The sequence below is a fragment of the Haemorhous mexicanus genome, chromosome 6 (assembly GCF_027477595.1).
Source record: "Haemorhous mexicanus isolate bHaeMex1 chromosome 6, bHaeMex1.pri, whole genome shotgun sequence".
NCBI classification, from domain to species: Eukaryota; Metazoa; Chordata; class Aves; order Passeriformes; family Fringillidae; genus Haemorhous; species Haemorhous mexicanus.
Genome location: NC_082346.1, coordinates 14351292 through 14371939, shown reverse-complemented (window position 1 = coordinate 14371939; position 20648 = coordinate 14351292). Strand labels below are relative to the sequence as shown.

Here is a 20648-nt window from a genome sequence, read left to right as displayed (position 1 = left end):
TCATTTGGTAAATCGTCTCTGCTTTCCTGAATAGCAACAGATTTAAGTGTCTGATGTAGTCTCCTAACTTAGAAGTTCTAACGCTAATTAAGTCAAATTTATTTGGTCTAGGGCTACCTGAAACAAGATACTGATGCATCTGCATACAGCAAAGGACAGCTTGGGCATCTGCAGAATAAAATGCTAGCCAGCTGAAGGGATACAATTAAGACCAAAAGAACTTGGGGATACTCTTTCCTTCAGTATGGCATGCAAAACTAAACAGGAAATGGGTTTAGATTTCCACCAGAAAGCTGAATATATTACCAGCTAACACATCCATTCGTATTCACAGGGTATTAACAAGCTTAGAGCTCTCTGCAAGAGAGTCTGGACAGCCATGGATGGGCCTGGATAAAAGAGGTAGGCAGTGTCCCCCTATGGAATGCTGAAGAGCTGCTCATAGGAGCTACAGTTCTCTGTGAACAGGAATAAATCACCTGAATGGGTCATGTAGGACAACAACAAAGCTATGGACAATAGAATATGCCAACTGGAAAATTAAAACACTCTATGCAATCTAGTATCACAAAGTTCTGTGCATGTTTCTTTGTGAAAAAGTCATGTATGAAGTTCTGATGAATAGACTAAAACTTTACTGGGTAAATAAAATTGGGTGTTAATTATTCGAAGTTTGTACTGTCAAAAATAGCATGTGCTAAAGAAGTGTCTGGGACATCACTCCAGGTGTGTTAGACCATTGACAAATTGCCAGCTTTTGGGTTAAAAACTTTGCATGGTCTTGTTTAAGACACAGGGTGTGGTGCTGGGTTGCTGTCCGAAGGGGCTGATATCAGACACTGCACTCTGAAAGTCCCTGTACTTCATCAGGGCAAGGTGTTAAAAACAAAACACATCCAAGACTGACATCTCAGAGGGTTTCTGAAGAGTTTGCATTCAGGCCATGCAATTTCCACCCATGTGTGAGGGGGAATGTCCAGGGTGCACAGCTGACAAATGACATCCTCTCGACAGCCTGTAACATGTCACAGAACAGAAGACTTCAGGTTAATATGAGACCGTGCAACTCCTACTTTTGTTTCCTCCTGGGTTTTTGTAAGAGAAAGAAAACCAAAAGGGCTGACAACTGACCACAAGGGATGTCCATATATCTCTCCTAATGGAGCAGCTTGGGGACAGGCCATTTCCTCCATCTAGCCAGCAAGCTTGAAACCTCAACCTTACTGACAGTGATTGGGGTCACTCACTCTGCTGTGTTTCTTCTCCTCCCTTGCCTGCTTAGGTAACAAGACATTACCACAAAAAATTCCCCAAACTGATTATTTCTTTGATGAACAGCATGAACAAAAGCAATCTGTATGATTCTCTCCCAAAAATCACTAATGACTCAGTGACCCCCTTTCATGGGGGTTTCTTGCAGCAGAAGCAAGAGCCACTTGAGTTATCCAGCTACAGGAATGCACCTCACTCTTCCTTGGACCACTTTCTACCAAAACCACCCTAAAGCTCTTTCTTTTTGCATTACCTGACAGCAGGACCAGCACTGCCTCTCACCACAGTCCTTCATCTGAGAAACCTTTTGGTTCTAGGACCTTGGAACAGACTTCCCATGAGCAGAAGCCAGGTCTGTGTGAAGCTGCAGCTCAGATTTCCAAATTCCTCAACATTAGCACACACAGCCCTCTTGATTTGTGTCCCTCCAGTTGTGACACCAAGGTTGCTAATGTGGTCATTCCTGTAGAACTCAGACCTGATTAGCCAACAGAACAGATGTGCTGCTCCCAAAATTTGCATTCCCCATTTCCATCTGTGAGAATAATGCCATCAGCTTGCCCATTACTCGTGGAGATTTGAGCTTGAACTCCAGACCCAAATCTTTCTACAAGAGCTACAGTAAACCAATCAGAAATGCACTCTGCAAGAATGCAACTAAACTGGAGCTGGAGAAAGCCTCTGCCTCAGATGCAGGCCATTGTGATGCTTTATGTCAGTTTGCATCAGTCAAGCTTGCAGTTTAACTCTGTTTCAGGGGGTTTTTTACAGGCATCAAAAGGTTTGTCATTTTTCTGTGATTTAGGTAAAGGTAGGTTAGGTAATACAATTCTGTGGGCTGGCAAGCACTGAAGCAAACCTCAGCTTTTAGCTTTCTGTTCCCAGATGCCTACATTTCCAGTGGGTAGTCTGTCATATGTCTAAAGAAAATGAATGCTAATGAAATAGAAAGTGGTGAAAAGCTGCTACAATGGTAGAAAGTCTCTCAGCTAATAGAACAGGTTCTGATAGAGGCAATGGATAAAGGCTTCCCAGAGCTCTGAAAAACAATTATTTAAACATTTATATGAGCAAAGAGCAGAGAACTGAGGGAGGAAAGGGTGCATCCATTTGCAAGTCTGCTGCAGGAGGGATCTTCTTGAGGCTACCCCATGCACACCCTCACTGCCCTGTGAGTTCCAGGGAAAAACTCTTCCTCTATTCCCCAGCTCAGAAACCAGCTTGCTGCTGAGACACACTTCTGTATTACATTAGGGACAGAGTAATGGATTTTGAACTATGTCTCTTCAATGGAAATCCTTCTTTCCACCCAGCTGGAAGGAAAAAGTATTATGTCTGCTTCAGTCCAGAACTGTCATCACATAGGAACTGACCCCAGACTTTTCAGAAAATTCACAGATTCCATCAACTTTTTTTCTTAAAATGTCACATTCTTCCACTCTTAAACATTTCACTAAATGCAGGAGCCACAGGAGGCAATACATTGGCCTTGGCAAAGCCAAGACAGGATTAAAGCCCTAGAGCCCATTCAAATCAACAAAACTGTTTCCATTACACCAAGGGATGACAACCGGGAGGGAAAATTGCGGGTATTTTGCCAAAGCTTTTCCTAATGTTTTTGTATTTTTAATTGAAATCTTGAAAATCTGACTCATTTTCATAACTGACATACACACGAGCATATGGTTAACAGAGAGTCAACTTTCCAATCAACCCTGCAGGTCTCCAGAGGTCTGTCACCTTCAGCCAGTAGTTTTTGGAGGATGATGTTTCATTAGTGGATCAAATCCAGACTTGAGCATGAATCCAGCTGGCACACACAAGGCCCTCAAGCTGACAAGCTGTTCCTTGGAGCGTTAGCAATTCTTTCCCCTCCTGCCCTAGCTTTAAAGCCAGCCATTGGCAGTGGGATGGACTGGTTCACCATGGTGTTTCACAAGGATGCCATAACACCCACGGTTCTGCACGGGAGTGCATGGAGTTCCAGGGAATTCTGCCCCAAATCTCAGCCTGAGCTGTTATTGATAAGCCTTTCCTCAAGTGAGTCAGGCCCCCTTATCCTCTGGGAGCAGGGATCTCAGATGTGCTGCCCTATCCTCCCCTGTCTCTCTTGGGGGCCTGGCTAAATCCCTCTCTGTTCCTCTGCAAATGCCAGCTCTGACTCTTTTCTCAGCTCCTTGACCAGTTTCATTCTGAAAAGCCTCTGTGATCTGGTCCCAGAGCTCACATGCAGATACTGCCCCAGGCTGCTGATAGCTGTAAGCCTTCCTCCCTCCTCACACCCTGCTCTAGTGCTCCTTTATGACTAGGCAGATCTTATCACAGAATCCCAGAATATTCTGAGTTGGGAGGGACCCACAAGGATTAAAGTCCAGCTGCTGGCCCTGCACAGGACACCCCAGGAGTCACACCCTGTGCCTGAGAGCACTGTCCAAACCCTTCTTGAGCTCTGTCAGGCTGGTGCTGTGAGCACTGCCCTGGGGAGCTGCTCCAGTGCCCAAAAACCCTCTGGGTGAAAAACCTTTATTATGTTCAGAGAGAGATTGGTCTTACTTCATTGCTTGTGAAGCTCCACACCACTCACTACCTTCAGTGAAGAATAAAATAGACTGGATAAAAGAAAAATCTATTTTTTCCACATATTTGGTTTACAAACCACAGAAGTCCTTGCTTTTAAGTACAACAATATATAAATTGCTATATAAGGAAACAGGCAGTGATGGCCTGTCCTCAAGGTGCCACACTCTGTGTGCATCGATCACAAAGAAGAGCTTATTCTAACAGAAAGTGACTCCTTGAATTCTTGCAGGGTTTTTTGTCTTAAAATGATGGCACTTCCTTCACTCTGATAACTAAAATTCAGTTTCTGGTGATAATTGTCCAGTGCCAGCTGCCTTCTAGGTCAGCATCTGCCTTCACACTCAGAAAGCAATTCACACAAACACTGGCTTGCTCACTGGTAGTGAAAAAGCATTTCATGAACTTTGAAAGTAAAGACAAGAGCTTCAGGGCTTCAGTCTGGGTTCTAAATTTATGATGTTTTCTGTGCATCACAGTGCAAGGGTGTGTAAGCCAGTCTTAATGGAAAAGCTTTGGTGGCATTCTAGTTAGCTTTGATTTAAAGCTTAATTTAGGCCCTGAAAAGGGTTAGTGCATCTTTACAGCCATCTTGTAATTCTCCAAGAGTCCTGCCATGAAGTTAGCCAAGCCCACATTTCAACACGGCAGGGTCACTTTCAGATCAAAGAGGTACTCAGGCAACTACCAAAACCCACTGGGAAAAGTCTTACACCTTGTCCAAAAGCCTACCAAAAAAGGAGGCAGGTCATTCACAATACTGTTCAAGTGCATTCAAAGGAGATGTAATGAAATAACATATGTCGTATGTACATAAATATATATAGTCAGTCATGATGTTAAATGGAAAGCAAAATTCTAGGTTGGAAGTGGATCTAACTAAATATTTAAAACTCAATATTAGAGCTGAGAGAATAATTGGCAGCAAATAATTCACCCATGAGTTCAGCTTCTTTTTCGGCTTGTGGAGTGTCTGCATACAGATTGCCATTTCCTCAGATTTGATCATTACCTTAAATGAGTCTCAGCTTTATAGTGTAATTCTTTCCCTGTGTAGGTCGATGGAGAGGAGTCTCCAGTGCTTTCCTGACACTTTGCATCTGAAGCCTGATCTGCAGATGTATTGCTCTGACCCACAGCTTGATGAGCGTGTCCTGTTTGAAAATCTGAGCGTGCCTCTGCAGCACTTCATTCTTACAGGCAGTGGTGGGCGTGAAAGCTGGCCACTAAAGGACCAGGAAAAAGCAAATAATAAGCAGAAAGTATGGCAGGAAGGTGCTCACTTTTAAATATTAGCAGATCTCAGCACTGACAGAAGGGGCTGAAGAGGGCTTTTGGCCTGTCCTCAGTAAAAGCACCCCCAACAATAGCTCTTAGGTCAAAGTAGAAGATACATTTTACTGGAATCAGTGCCAAATCCCAAGAATTCCTGCAGGTGGAAGGGAAGAAGCCCATGCACCAGTGCAGGCTGGGGGCCAAAGGGATAGAAATGAATACGCTTTCCAGAAGGATTAGCTGAAGGCATGGTGGGCAGCCTGCAGAGAGGAGTGAGCAGTGCCCCTTGCAGCTAACACAGGGCTGCACAGAGCAGCCAGCTCTGCTCTGGCCCGTGTCTGCAGGGATGGAGCCAGCAGGAGCAGGGAGGGGGTGATTCCCCTCTCAGTCAGCACTGTCCAGGCTGCACCTGGAACCTGGTGTCCAGTCCTGGCCTCCACTACACCAAAAATAAAGACCCTGACTTACTGGAGCAAACAAAGCAGAGGCCACCAGGGTGATGGAGAGCTGGGAAAAGGTAAGGTGAGGTGAGGAGCAGCTGAAGCAATGGGTTTGCTCGATTCAAAGAAGAGAAAGCGAAACAGAGACGTTATTTCTCTACAGCAGCAACCTAGCGAGATGGTACCAAAAAGTGGAGTCAGACTCTCCTTGGAACTGCACAGCGACACCACAAAGGGCTATGGACATGAGCTACAGCTTGGGAAAACTCGACTGGATGTTCTGGAAAGCTTTGTCAAGGTGGAAACCACAGGAGCAGGTGGTGCAGAGGCACTGTGGGGTGTCTGTCCTTGGAGGCAGTGAAAGCCCCACTGGACACAGCCCTGAAGAACCTGCTCTCACCAGACATGCTCCATGTGGGAGGGGAGACTGTTCCACCTCTGGAGGACCCTTCCTACCTGTGTGCTTCTGTGATTCCCTGACACTCCAATAAATATTTTTCCAGTCCTTGGAGCAAGTCCAAAGTATTTCTACACCCCCGATCTGTATTTCCGGGAGGACGTGAAGATTTTCTGTAGCGATTTCTACCTATGAAGAGATTTGGAATATTAAAATCCACCCCTACAGAGATAGATTAGTGGCAAAATGAAGGCAACAAAACCAAAGGTGCAGAATTCCTTAATGGTGGGGCTGTCTGTGAGCGTATCTCAGCTCAGCACGACTGACTTACGGTCACCCTGATTTACACCAGCAGAGAGCTCGGCGTTGAATCTTAAGGCTGCATAAATGAATGTGTTTCACAGTTAACAAAACCTCATATGTAGTGCTGCTGATTTAAAGACATCTAAAGAGTGCTGTCTTCCTCACTGTTGTACCGTGGTAGGAACCTGTGGGCACCTCCTGTGCTCTCTGACTTGCAGTGTTACTGTGTCTGACGCAGAATTATTAGATACTGAAATGAACCTCTGCTTTTAATGACTTAAAGTCATGCAAGAGGATGCTGGATTTGAAAGCCAGCAGAAAAGCCCTAGGCTGTTTGAGAATTCAGATTCAAATTATTTAGTTATCTCTAGTCCTCTTAGATATCTATAAATATCTGCACTCCACGGGGTGCTCATGCAATTTCTGTTGGTTTACCAGACTGAAGCCACCTCCTCAACTGTAGGTTAGAGTTGTAACTCCTTGATATTGATGAAAAGGCAAGGGACTTAGTTATGAAGGTCATTTTTCAACTGAACAGTTAACTGGAGGGCACCACAGAATGAGTTTAGCTCTCTTTTGTCTCACAAATTTTGCAATCAAATAATATAAACTTGAACAAAGCCATTAAGGAGACCTCTTTTTCCAAATGCTATGGGAAAAAATTAACTAACTTCATAAGGTAAAAAAAATTAGAACATTTTCATTAACACAAAATGTTCTTTTTAATTAGGATTTTGCAAGTTAAGTCTCCTAATGAATGAAGGAATGGAACTTCAAAAAATGATTTGAATTGCTTTTTTTTTTTTTCTTCTCACTGAGAGGAACAAATGTAACTTTTTGCAAAATATATTCAGTTTCTAATTGGAGACTTTTTAATTAACTATTTCATGGCTGGGGTTTTCATCAGCCTATAGAAATGCATTGCTCTGAGATGACTGCTCTCCTAAATAATCCTCAAGAGCTCTGAGTGCTTTAAGAACACAGTGCAAACCTTGCTGAGACACATGCGGTGGGCAGAGCTACAGGCAAATTACTCCTACAGAAAATGGGTCCAAAACATCTCCAGCAGATATTTTTCCCTTTTTAAGGAAGCACTTAGAGGGCACAGAGGCTAATGAATAGAGGGACACATTTACTGGGGAGACCCATGTAAACATGGATGCTGCTGTGGCGTGGCTGCTTTGCTGCACACACACTCTGGGAGGTGCCAAGAGAGGACAGAGAGCTTTCACAGGGATGTGAAGGAAGGCAGCAGCCATGGAGCCAACACATGCTGGCTGTGCCACAGCACAGAGCCCTGCCTGGTGTCACACAACCAGCAGCAACATGACAGACCACGAGCAAACACGAAGCAAATTAGCCCAGTTGAACTCTTCACATCTGGACACAGCTGGTAGCACAGAGCAGAGAAAGTGTGCAGGGTGCCATCAGAGTTGGTGGCCAACTCTCCAAACACACAGCAAAGTCTCTGCACTGGAGCCAGGCTGAGCAGACCAAGCCAGCCCTGCAGCAGCCCACCCTGCAGACACCAGAGGTGTCACCCCCTGCCAAGGTGAGGGCAGCTCCTTCCCCAGCACTTCCAGCCCCTGAGACCTGAAGGAAGTCTCTCTGTCCATAACACATCCCTGCCCAGCAGGCTGATTTCCTGGGAAACACAAGGCAACAGTGATGGGAAAGCTCACCCTGAAACACCATGAGAAAAGCACAAACTAGGAGTCTTCAGTGAAAGGAAAGAAGGTGTCTAAAGCTGGCAGACTTGGTAGATCATGGTGCAACAGGGATGAGGTGCTGCTTTTGACCTCCTGGTCTGGCTCCCTTGCTATAGCAGCTTCAGAAACCTTTTACATGGGCTGACAGAACCACATTACTGCATGCTGTGCCAGAAGAGGCTATAAAAGCAGTTCCAGACAGCATCATTAATCAGAGAAGTGCACTTGATCCACAGAGATAGGAAGCTTGAGCAGATGGACTAAGACAGAACATTGAGATAGAAAAGACAGGTCAAAGCAAAGTTGTGGGAAAGGGCATAAACATTTGCAGAATTACTAGAATCTGGTTTTGTTTTTTTTTCTAAAAGAAAACATCAGCAAGCAGTAAAAGAACAATGTGCAATCAATTATAAATGTAATACATGAGTAGCTGCTTGCTAGTGCTCACTGCTCATGGACTTCAGCCTGACTACACTCTTGTGTTTGTAACACTGTGGGTTTTTCTATTCATTAAAATCTCAACAGTACCCCTCTAGCTCAAGACATGGAGAAACCTGGGGTTTTAAGACTAGGATGGTACTTCCATTAATGCCCATCAAAACACAAATGAGGTCTGTAAATTCTTTTTTGTTCTTAGGTGAGAAATGACCAGGTCTGTTTGCACTAAGCACGGAAACACACTTGTGTTCAGCAAAGAGGTGTGAGTGTTGAGAAGGCAGTGACCCTTCCTAAATGAATCATCCTGGGCTCAACATACAAGAGGGAGGGGAAAAAAAACCCCCAAAAGTATTTTAATAAACAGAATACTGGAAACCAAAGGTAGAGTGAAGGCAAAGGTTAAGATAAAACAGAGGTTTTGGTCAGATGTCTTAATCTATTTACACAGCAGGAGGCTTTCAACAAACTGCACTGCAAGATTAGAGAAGAATTAGCACGTTCTGAAAACACACATTGACATTCAGGAGCAGACAGCAAACACCATACACATCATTTGTACCAAGTACCCAAGACTAAAAGCAAAATCTAAATGTTATTTGATGTCATGGTGGCCCCACTCTAAATTAGGACAGGATAGAATAGTTCCAGTCAGAAGGGACCTAAATTGATCACCTGGTCCCTCTATCCCTTTATAGCACACTAAGATTTGAAGTTGTGGGATGGGAAGGCCCATACAGGATCTGTCTGAAACAGAAAACTCAGATGTCTTAAGATTGTGTAAAAATTACTGAATAAGCACAATGCAGCAGATATTAAAGAACATCAGAAAATACTTCAGTAGATTGGAAAGAGTTAAGGATTTATGGCACCTACTAATGTTCAGGTAAGAATACATACACACATAAAAGAGCTCATTAGACAATTAGAAAATATGGTAAATTTGGAAGATAAAGTCAGATCCCAGTCAGTGTTTGCAGATATAATCTATTTAAGTTAAGAGATCAATCACTTAAATAAATAAGTGACTGTAGATTCAGATCTGGAAGACAGTAATGCTGAGTGCAGCCCCAGAAAAGACAAGCACTCTAGTTTTCTGCAGACTAGAAGATTGGGCAAATCCTAATGCTAGAATCAAATTTGGAAAAAAAATATCTGCAGGTATTTTTCAGAGTTTTTTTTTCAGATACCCACTGTTTTGCATGATCAGCCTCAGACCAGAAGCACATGAGACACTATTTTGTGTGAGGGACTGTGGATGTGATCATGTTATCCCAGATAAGACTTTTTTTTTTTCCCAATTTGTCTCATGCCATCCTTGGGGCAGGGAGAGATGCTCAAGACAGACTTGGGACAGGTTTGCCCCATTCTTTCTGCAACAAAAAAATATGTATTTATGAACAACTGACCTGAGGTGAGGAGAATCTGCCCCACACATGCAGAACTTGGCAGCTCTGGGGTGCTGGAAAGGCAGATGTAGGGAAAAAAGCTCCAGTCTTACACCATAGGTGCTCCTGGGTGTCAGGGGGTATTTCCCTTTTTATTTTTTCTTTCATTCTGTCTTTTGTTTACTTTTGTGCATGTGCTGAAGGCTGGGTGCTTTTCAAAAAATACAAACCCCTCTCCCCAGAGAGCACACAACCCGTAGCACAGTGCAGCACAGTGCTGGCTGCAGAACCCTTTTTGTATTCCTTGTGCACTGGGCAGGGATTTTTTCATTTCATGCATCATCCATAACTTGCTGCAGCAATTCCAAAAATCTCTACCATGCTCACATGAATACGAATAATTTAAATTCACATTTTTGCTTTTGGAAATTTATCATCATAGAAGTCGGGCTCATAAAGCAACTGTATTTCTGAAATTTCTCACAGAATAATCAAGTGATGGCACTGCCCAACTAAACTCTTTGGCTCATACAGGCACTTTAAGCCATGACTCCATCTCACAAGGTCAGAGAGAAACCTGTCATCAGCCTTAGTCTTTGTCAGTTTTTCTTTGATCTTTCTTTATTTAGAATAATTTAATAAGCAATTAAAAAAAAAAAAAAAAGAGTACAGTTAGGTGTCTTTTCTCTGCCAATGGCCAATAGCAAATGTCTTGGACACGAAATGTTGCTGTGAACATCTACTGAAGAGTTGGCCTTGAGTGGATGTTACTCCTTAGCCCCCTAATGAGTCCTCTGGGTTTTGGCCAAAGGACAAAATATTGCATTTCTTATGCATAATTGTGAGTGCAGGTGTTTGTTTAATCCTCCCTGACGTCAGAGAAATTACTGGCTTTCAGAAAAGCCAAGGCAAATTATAACTCTGCCATAAGCAATGAGTCCAACAGTTCCTCAATTTTAAATTAATCAGCCTTGGAAAATGAAACGTTCCCTACCATGGGACCATATCAAGGCCCCACACCTGTCCCTGACCCTACAACTGCCTCAGAGCACAGGGGTTGTGCAAGGAAGTCTTGGGTTTGCACCATATAAAATATTGTTTGTGGCTAGGATGACTCCCTTTCTCCTCACCTGTATATGTATTACATTCAGCTGAGTGCTTCCACACCCAACAGTGCTTACAGGAGAGAAAAGGGGAGAAGCCAGAAGAGAGAAGAAGGGAAGAAATGAATTGCAGTGCTTTTTCTGTTGAGCTCACCCTTGGCAGAGGGCCAGCTTGGGATTCCAGAAGCTGTGCACACAAGCTCCCCAGAAGATGCTAAAGAAGTCTGTCCAAACAGTTAAAGCAATCTTATAATTACACAAAGAGTGTTTAGGACAACCAGCCTAAAGTTTTCATCCAAGCAACAAAGTCTCCACTGGAAACACAAGATGGGCACCTCTAAGACAGGCAACGCTATTAGGACCCACCCAACCAAAAACTCAAATCAAGTTTGACCCCTGTTATTTCTTTCTTCAATTCTAGAATGAAAAAATCTGACGTTTTTCCTGATACCAGCCTGCTGATGGAGGTGGTGGGGTATCCTTGGGTACAATTCCAGGTGCCATGTGGTGTGCCCCAAAGGGCTTTGTCACAAAGCACACTGCGACTCCTGCCAGCCAGGTACCAAGGCTGCCTGCTGCCTCAAGGTGTTTTATCTAAAAATAGAAGCTGCTTAAGAAAATATACCACCTCTTTAGAAGAACAGTCAGTTTCTCTCTGAATCAATTTAAGCCTGGGCACATCAATGAGATAGAGCTTGACCTAAAGAGCTCCACAGAAATCAAGACCTAAGGTAAAGGTGTGCCAGTAATATGGAAGAAGATCAGGAGGCTATGGGCCTGATCCAAAGGCCACTAGGTCAGTGGCAAGCTTTAATGTTGATGTAAATGGGCTTTGGAGCTGGCCACGCTTGAGGAAAGAGCACTCCTTATTATAAAAATAAGCAGCCATTAGATAGGGACTGAAGTTACAGGAAATTCTTTGCAGACAAAACTTCCCTCCATTTTTCTTTTAATCTCAGCCAAGCATTAGACTGTTTGGCTCCACAGATGAGGAGGCACCAGGTTGCCATCTTATCCCAGGGGTCAGAAGCACATGGGTAGCGTTTGCCCGAGCTCTTTCTGCAGTTAGAACGTGGTTGGACACTGGTCCAGCTGTGCTTGCAGCATCTTTAGGTGCCTCATCAGCACAGCTGGGCACCCAGGCAGCAGCACTGCCCACCCAAATTGCTGCACACATCCAATTTGCATGAGCGACTGCAGGAATCCCTTCCCCACTCACAGGGAGCAGTCACGGCTCGAATAACAAGACAGAGCTAAGCAGTGGTAGAAAACGCTAAACCACCAGGCACCCCACCCCACAGCTGCTGCTTGCCAGTGGTTACAAAGTCATTTTTGACTCAGGTATAATCCTCACTAAGTGGGGAGAGAATGCAAATGTTTGGCAAGAGGCAAAAAACACACCAGTGATTCTCGCCCTCTCTGGCCCCTGCTGAATATTCCTCACCGAAGCTGGTAAACTGATAAGGTTATTCACTGACAAGATATGAAAGAGCAAATGCTCTGTAATTGAATACCATATGCCTTGCCACAAATAAGAATAACACAGTTCTCTCAGAGATAAAATAAAGGCAGTAGTAAGAGAGTATTGTTAAACTGTGCTAAAACAATGAGGAGAGAGGGAATGTGCAACTCACCCTGCCGCTGCAGTATAATTGGCTCGTTAGGGAAGAGTGCTCACATGGACACATGCAAGGAGCAGGAGATCACAAAACACTGCGACCCACAGACCAGCTTGGGCTTGGGCACAGCTCCCTGACAGTGCTGCTGAAATGAGGGGGTTGATGATGGGACACAAAGTACCTGAGAGCCTTGGAAGTGAGAGCACGTACACAGCGGGCCCCTCCTGACTTCCCTGTGCCAGCCAAGGGACACTGCTCCTCTGTGCCCCTGGCAGGGGCTGTGTCTAGCTGTGAGGAAGCTGCACTGTGCTCCCTGACTCAGGAGCTGCCAGTTTGCCTTCAAGTATTAGAGAGGCATTATATTGATTACTGCGTGGTATTTGCAGGTCTACAAAACGTCCAAGGAGACGCAGGAAAGTTTAGAGAGTTTTAATTTGCTGTACCAAAGCTTTTCTGATGGTCCCAGAAGATTACACATTTATGAACAAGGGCAGCAACTATAAAAGCTTATTGTTTGCACTCAGCCAAACTGCATGGATTTTTTAAGTATGACAAAAGAGAAAATGAGTTACACAGATTTTCAATAACTTGAACACCAATCTCTGCTGTCCAAAGGGAATTACTCCAGTGTTCTTTCCTCGTCTACCTTGGCCTGGCTTTAAGGGTTTATCCTTGTAAACGACATCAGTAGTTACAGTTAACAGGCCCAGATGAAGCTGTGGGGCTGAGATCCCTCTTGCCCTGATGTGCCAGATGCTCCAGGGAGAAGACTAAAGATAGCAAGAGGAACTTTGTCAAGGTAGGCTCCGTGCAGAAGATGGGAGCAAGCAGTGTGCATAGCCCTTCCCTTCACTTCAATGACACATCAGAGGTACCAGTAGGATTCTCTCATCAGAGGGCAATGGCATGAAGTGAGATTAAGGCAGAAACCCATTTTGCTTTTATGTGTTCAGCTAAAGAACAAGGTCAAAGACATAAGGTATTAAAACTTTTAATTAAGTGACAGTGGAATTATTTGCTTGCTCCTGGATTACGTTGATGCAATACAGCCTGAAAGCTGCTGTTTGACATTTCCCTTGATTTCCACTCCTCTTTGATGGGGTTACACAGTAAATTGTTTTCAGGTACAGACTTGCCTTAGCTACTGAGAAGCATGATGCTCCTAAAATCTTCCCCACTTTCTGTTTAACTGAAAAGGCACATAGGCACCAAAGCCATAAAAAAAGAAAGCATTACTGCAATGCAAACTAATGTGGCTACAGAAAAAAAAAGTGGCAAACTGGGGGGAGGGATAAGGCAAGTACATATATCTTCTTTGAAAACAATGGATTGTGAAGGATCCTGAACAGTCCCTATTCAATGGACAAGAAGTAGAACCTTTTTTTGGCAATACTGATACAGGCACATGTACATCAGGTGGTTCTGAATGGCTGGATTGGTCCACAGCATGCAGCCCTAGGAGCATCCAGCATTCAAATGTATGTGGTGGAGCAGAAGCAGACTCCACAGTCAGGAAACAGAGCATAAAATGCATGGCCATGGTAAGAATCAAACTAAGATGTGATTTAAAAAAAAAAAAAATAGGAGTAGTGGTTTGCTTTCTGAGCTCTCTACTTTATTTTTATTTGTTTTTATGCTCCTGTAAGTAAAATCAACAACTTCTTTTTCACCAATAAACTGAAATTTTGCAGACCATTAATCCATAATACGGACAAAAGGCTTCGGGTGAATGTGAAACAAAATGAAAAATGGTCAGTGTGGTTCTTCCAGGAAAAACTGATACTTCACATGAGCATAAAGATTTTCCAACAAGCAGCAGCACACACATTTCAGTGCAGACCCACGGTGAGTAGAGGGTAATAGCTCTGAATATCATTTATGCACACTTAACTACCATTTAGTTAATGTTTATGCAGCATTTTGAAAATGTAAAGTGCCGTAAAGATGCCAAATGTTATTATTATTAATAATCCAAGTGATAAATATGACTCCAAATTCTCTACTTTATCCTTGTCCTTCATGTCAAAGGGGTGTTTGCACATATAATAAGCACAGCAATTCAGCAAGACACTCACAGTGTTTGTGTTAGTCAGAGTTCATGAGCTTCACACAGAAGGGAAAAAAGGCCCAACTGGTTTCTCCCAAAGTTTACTGAGTGTTACACCCCAGCCCCCCCAAATTAAGATGGAAGATTATGTTAAAATCCTGCTTTTAAAAACACTGGGTCAGAGCTTTGCTGCAGCATTTAAAATTCTATTTGGAAAGGGAAAGAGGTCAATATGTTTTAATAAAATGCATTTTCCTTTCAATGAATGTAAAAGAGGGCGCAGGAAAGGACTTAAAGCCAGCAATATGTGGGCATCTGCTGTCTGCCATGGTCCCACTGCACCTCCCAGCACAGCAGTGTGGATCACTGCTGGCTGTCCAGATGTAGAGCATCCAAGACCCCTGATCTGTGCCTCCTCACATCTTCACTTTGGCCCTCAGAGGAGGCCACCAGCCACAGAGCCCCATGTCACAGAAACAATTATCCCCTCAGTGGTTTTCCTGTTTCCTTAAACCACTTCTCTATTCTTTGCACCTGCAGCACCATGACAAAAAGTCAGACAGGAGCCACTCCAAGAGCCACGGAGTTTCCAAGACACAGGTCCACCAGGAGTGCTTGCCACCGCAGTGGATTGCTCTTATTGCACTAGACCTCAGCAGGGAAAATAATCCAGGAGCCAGGGCCTTTGGTCTCTCCTTTTATCCTCAGAAATGAACCTGCTGGTGCTCTCAGAGAAGTGGCTGTTATTTCAAGGAGGTGATCAGTTTGTGATGAGGAGATAAGGGAATTTTTTGTGCCATATCTTTTTCCCAGGTTTGGAATGGCCTTTGTGATTGCAGCAGCTTCACCACCGAGGCTAAACATGAAGTTACTTTTCTGAGTGAATCATCTACCGTTCCCCTCACTGAAAAACCAAAAGGACAAGACAGATTTCTAAAAGAATGTCTTTAAAATATCTTCATTCACTTCAACAAACTGGATTTTCCTGAATTCAGCTCTCATTTCAGCGTTCTGTTATAGTGGTTGGATGCTGAACTCTTGGATGCTTGGCCCAGACTTTGTGACTGGGGACACAGGCAGAGAACATGTGGCTCAATACACCCTTTGAAGGCTTTCTCCAAGACTTAAAAAAACTATCTTAGTTTAAAAAAAGGAAAATGAGGGAAAAAAATCCCACAGAGACAGCCTGATCTTCTACTTTCTCACACTGGTATAAATCAAGAATAACCCCATGGACTTTGTAGGACTTGCACAAGTATAAAACTGATAGAAATGAAAGGTTCACATTTCCTAACTGCAGCAGTTGGCTGGGTTTTCTTTAAATAGCTTCATTAATAAATACTTTGAAATAGGAAAAAAAAAAAGGGCTCTTCCTCCCCCAATACTAATTGCTAGTGCTCAGATTTAATCTTCAGCATTTATTGTGCTTCACCAAATCCCTAATAATCACCCCAGAAGACTCCTTAACATTGTTGTATAATGGGAAACAAGGGCAGGGTATTACTTTTTCATGTACAAAGATGTTTCATCAGGAGGCCAGATTTCTTCTATGCAGCTAAAGTACATAGAGCCTGACACTTTTAATTTCTTCCGTAATTGTGTCACAAGAGGGGTTTGTGTCACTGTGCCTCTTTGCTGAATTCCAAGAGGCTCAATGCTATTCCCATGGTCATTGCCTCCTGCCTCTACTTTAAAATAATGAAGATTTGGGCTGAAATAAATTTGAAGATATCAAATAAGGACCCCTTGAGTTCCAGGGAAAGAAAATAAAGCAGCTTTTATTAAACTTGTTATGAGACCTTTCATGACCACTATTCTCGCTGTTCTCTTTGCTCAAAGCCTTTAGAGAATGGTCTCACTTTAGCCTAAACTCAGCTCTTTCTCAGCTCTCTAAGCCTCTGTAAAATTGAAGGACATTCACTCCAACACACGCCTTTAATAACTCAGTATGATTTAAACTTTCAATCTGCATTCCTGATTTCTGTAATAATTGAAAGGAATGCATTAGCAGCAGAAAAAAAACCCCACTTTTGCTTCATAAACTTTACCTTCATTGCCTCAGATTTTCAGTAGTTCTCAATATGTAAGTTTAATGGCGTGACCCTAACAAGAAACGATCAGCAAATGAAACGAACCAGTGTGTAGCTGCTCCACACGGCTACAAGTGTCAGCTGTGGCCTGCCTGCCATTAATTTTATTGTAACTCATTTCTTCAGGTTGAGTACAGCACGATTTAATGTTCCCATTCTCCCATTCCTGTTCTGCATGACAAATTGTTTTAATAAACATAAACCGGGTAATAATAAAGTAATAATAAGCCTAGCACTCACCTTATATCACTGCAGTTAAATTCTCCCACAAGCCAGCGCTGGTTACAGTGACAATTACAGTCGGGCCAATCCGCAGCCAGGCAAGCACAATGGACAGATTTAATATCGTTTGTAAATATGATTAGTGTGCTGTCATGTTATTGCAGCCTGGTATTTACATTTCTCTCTGGGGTTATTCACTACACCAAATCAACATTAAATAGTGCTCCCTTCTCTTTCCCTTAAATCAAATATACCTTTCTTTGTGCTCCACTCAGAAGTTAATGAAGAAAATGGCATCGATTGTTAATATTCAGGGATCAATCAGTGCTTTACATGCCTCCTCTTTTTTTTTTTTTTTTAACAGATGTACGTCTGTCTATATAACCCTAGAAGATTTCTTTCGAAATTCATAATCTTCCTGCTTCCTCCTCCCCCTCCATACACACCCTTTAACATCAACGCTCGTCTGCTGACTCTCTTATGAAAAATGTTCAAATAATGAATGGCTGTTGTTTACAGAAGTAATTTCATGCTACATTTCCATTATTGCCTGGATTTGTTTAGCTTCTCAAGCTTCCCCATTTCCCCGCAATGAACTTTTAAGGAAATATAACCAGCTTTCACTGTTTATGCCATTATGTTTATAATAGAAGCCACTCTCATTTGTGACATATTGCAACACTTCGTAACTGTGTGCAAATAAGCATCCTTAAACTTGTTAAGGTCAATTAATCATTGTACAAAAGCTTTTTTAGCCAGGACTTCCACCAGCATAAATCCAGCCGTGTAGCAGGGTAATGAAAGGGCTCTAGCGTGGACTCGGGTCCTACATGGCACAATTGTGTGCTTCAGATGTTAATAAAACTGCCTGCAGACGACACAGGTCTTTTTCTCCAAAGTTATTTGGCTCCTGCGGTCAGGCAGCACAGGTTGAATGCCTGCAGCCCAAATCAAGAACAGACAAAAATTTATAATGACTTCAACCACCAATTCCCACCAACCTAAAAAAAAAAAATTCTAAAGCCACTTTTTCCACGGCGAAAGCAAGGAATCGAGCCGTAGGACACCCTGCTGAGTTTGGCCCCGTGGCATTTCCCTGGACAGGATTGGACACATGAAACGCACGGCAGCCAGCTCCTGATTTCAGACATCACAGAGGGCACCATCAAAGGAGAGCGTGCTGCTGTGGGCAGCGGCTGCTTGGGCACGTGGATCCTGTGCCAGCGTGCAGCCCCAGCCTGCTCCCACTGCTGGGTTAACTGCTCTGGGAGCAAGGGGGCCCTGGGGGCCAGCACGGCCTGAGAGCAGCCTGGCACAAACACTGAGCACGGAAAGGGCTCTTCCTAATTAGCAGCCACCTCCTCCACGCAGCCATGGCACACACAGGCTCGCTCTTGCCCTTTGTGCGGTTGAAAAAGGGGAAATATTCATGTGGTTTGTATTTACCCTTCCATTTTCCACAAAGAGGTTCTCATCTCCTGCACTTTTGACTGAATTAGGACCTAGGTCTGAAATTTAAGACATGCCTTAATCAGGCTCAATAGGTTTTTTGCATGCCCCAGGCTTACTGATGTCATGGTGCCTGGGTGCATGTAAAATAAGCCTGGTCTGTGTCACTGGACTTGGACTGATGTGTAAAAACAATGACAATAAACCCTCACAACAACCTCATTTAAATTGAAACGGTTAAATTCAGTGAAATATTTAACACTAAAGGAGAATTTTAAAAAATAGGATACCAGTTTATGAGGGTGGCCATGTGCAGGCACATACTTTATGCATTCACTAGCATTTAACTCACACTGACTTTTCCATGCAAATCGAAGCATGAAGAGTTACCCCACATTAGAAATCTACCCCAAGGAAGTCCAAAATGCATGACAAAGACCAATACTCAGGTATCTGTAATAATTACAAAGCTGACTCACACTTTGTTGTTTACTGCTCATTAACTTTCCCATGCTAGAGGTTTAAGTTAGGAGAAGGGAAAAGAAAAAATTAAAGAAAGCATTACCAGTCAGTCAGAGAGCATAGCTATTTTGTGGGGGATGTAAATAATCTGGAGACCAAAGCAGGACTTTTTAAAGACCTGTGTGTGGTTGCTGCTTTATTGAAAATGATAGATTTAAGAATATGGCTCCTATGGTCACCCAGAGGGCACGAATCCCACTTACTGCAACTCGCTGATATTCTTTATTTAGAAGAGTCAAATGTCACAGCAAAATATTCCTGCTAAAATGTGTATTTACTGCATTTTCCTTTCAAAGCTCGGCAAGGTGACAGCTGGAGAGGGGTGTCTGTGCATGTGTGGAAAAAAAAAAGAGGGGGAAGAACTGGGGTGTTACTAAGCACAAGATCACAGTACTCGAAACATCCTACTGAGATCAGAAGAATTGTGAAGCATACCGAGGTGGTACTCCAGCTATTCATTAACTGCCTCTATCAGCTGGCCCGGAGATTAGAGCTTAATGCAATGGTGAAGTAAGTGTCCATATCACAGTAGCCATGGAGGAATAGCAAGATGTAATGAAACTGAATAGCTAGCCATTGAAAGTTGAAAAATATATTGATTTTTCAGTGCTTGATCACCCAGGAGGCTTTATCAGGTATGAATACTTGGGAACCATCTGCTAACTCTGTAATGGTATTTTAGGATTTGTGACAGACTCCAGCAAAAATAAAACTGCGTGTTAGAAAATAACACATAGTGAAGCCAGCTTCTCTGCAATACATTCCACTGCTCCACATCTGCTTTTCTCATTCCTGCCTTTTAATTGTTCTGAATTAGCTATAGCTAACGTGTGAGTACGAATTAAAATTGGTACACGGATTGAATCTCTCCCCAGCTTTCACACCAAAGACAGCTCAGACATTTATAGCTGCATTTATCTCTACATCAGCTTGCATTACACTCGTGGTAAAGATTCCTCTCCTCCCCAAAGGAAGTCAGCAGGACCCCGGTTATTGTATTTAGCTATTGAACCTCCTTGTCAACATTTCTTAGCATTCATTTGTGTAAGTCAAAGAACAAAACCGAACAGGAACAGGCTTGGAGGCACAATATCTACATATTGTCTGATGTAAATAACACTCCTAGACATGATTGGCATTCTCCAAACAACAATCATTGTTATTGAAATGTGCCTCCATTCCCCTTGTTTTAATACTGAGAATGATTATGAAATCTCTTTGGGTACGATAAATCAGCTGAAAGATGTAATAACATGTTTCAGCTGTTGGAATGGATGTTTGATTACAGCTCTGAGGGTTTTTTCCTCATCTTGTTGCTAGTTTAATTCTTAAACCATTCTCTGATTTAACAAAAAAATATATTCTGTATATCAACAGCAAATGCACATTCTTGTTTACAGTGTGGGTAACTGAGCAGGAATTGAGTTGCATTTTAACAGCACAGGGAAAATATTTTTCTATTACGGTTTTGGTAAAAATACTAAGCTAAGCTGTGGTTTGAAATGGTATTTAGTAAACAATTAACACCTAAATAAAAATAGAAAAGATAAAAGAGGCAGGGGGTGAGGAGGACAGAAAGAAAAGGAGGCTTTGGTCAGGCCATATTTGATTTCCATACACAGAGAAGAAAAATTCCACCTCTCCTCTGCTGCCTCCCTCCACAATTCTGCAAGCATCTCTTCGAGTAAGCGGGAGCAGAATTATTTTGCCCCAAAATGATGAAGTGTAAGTGGAGGAAAATTGTTTCTCCCTGATTTTACACTGTAGTGGCAACACACAAAAGATGAAGGAAGTCAGACC

The 20648-nt window shown here is 43.0% G+C and overlaps 1 protein-coding gene across 16 annotated transcripts in view; it reads right to left on the bottom strand.

Annotated features, from left to right (window-relative positions):
- LMO1 (LIM domain only 1) overlaps positions 1-17164 on the bottom strand; it is a 144244-nt gene extending 127080 nt beyond the window's left edge. For 14 of the 16 annotated variants that reach the window (XM_059848898.1, XM_059848897.1, XM_059848899.1 and 11 more), the window contains exon 1: positions 16896-17164. The gene's annotated coding sequence lies outside the window, so the exon portion shown is untranslated. The remainder of the gene's footprint in view (positions 1-16895) is intronic. The other 2 variants (XM_059848912.1, XM_059848911.1) reach the window with 2 other exon arrangements.
- Between the last annotated feature and the right edge of the window lie 3484 nt (positions 17165-20648).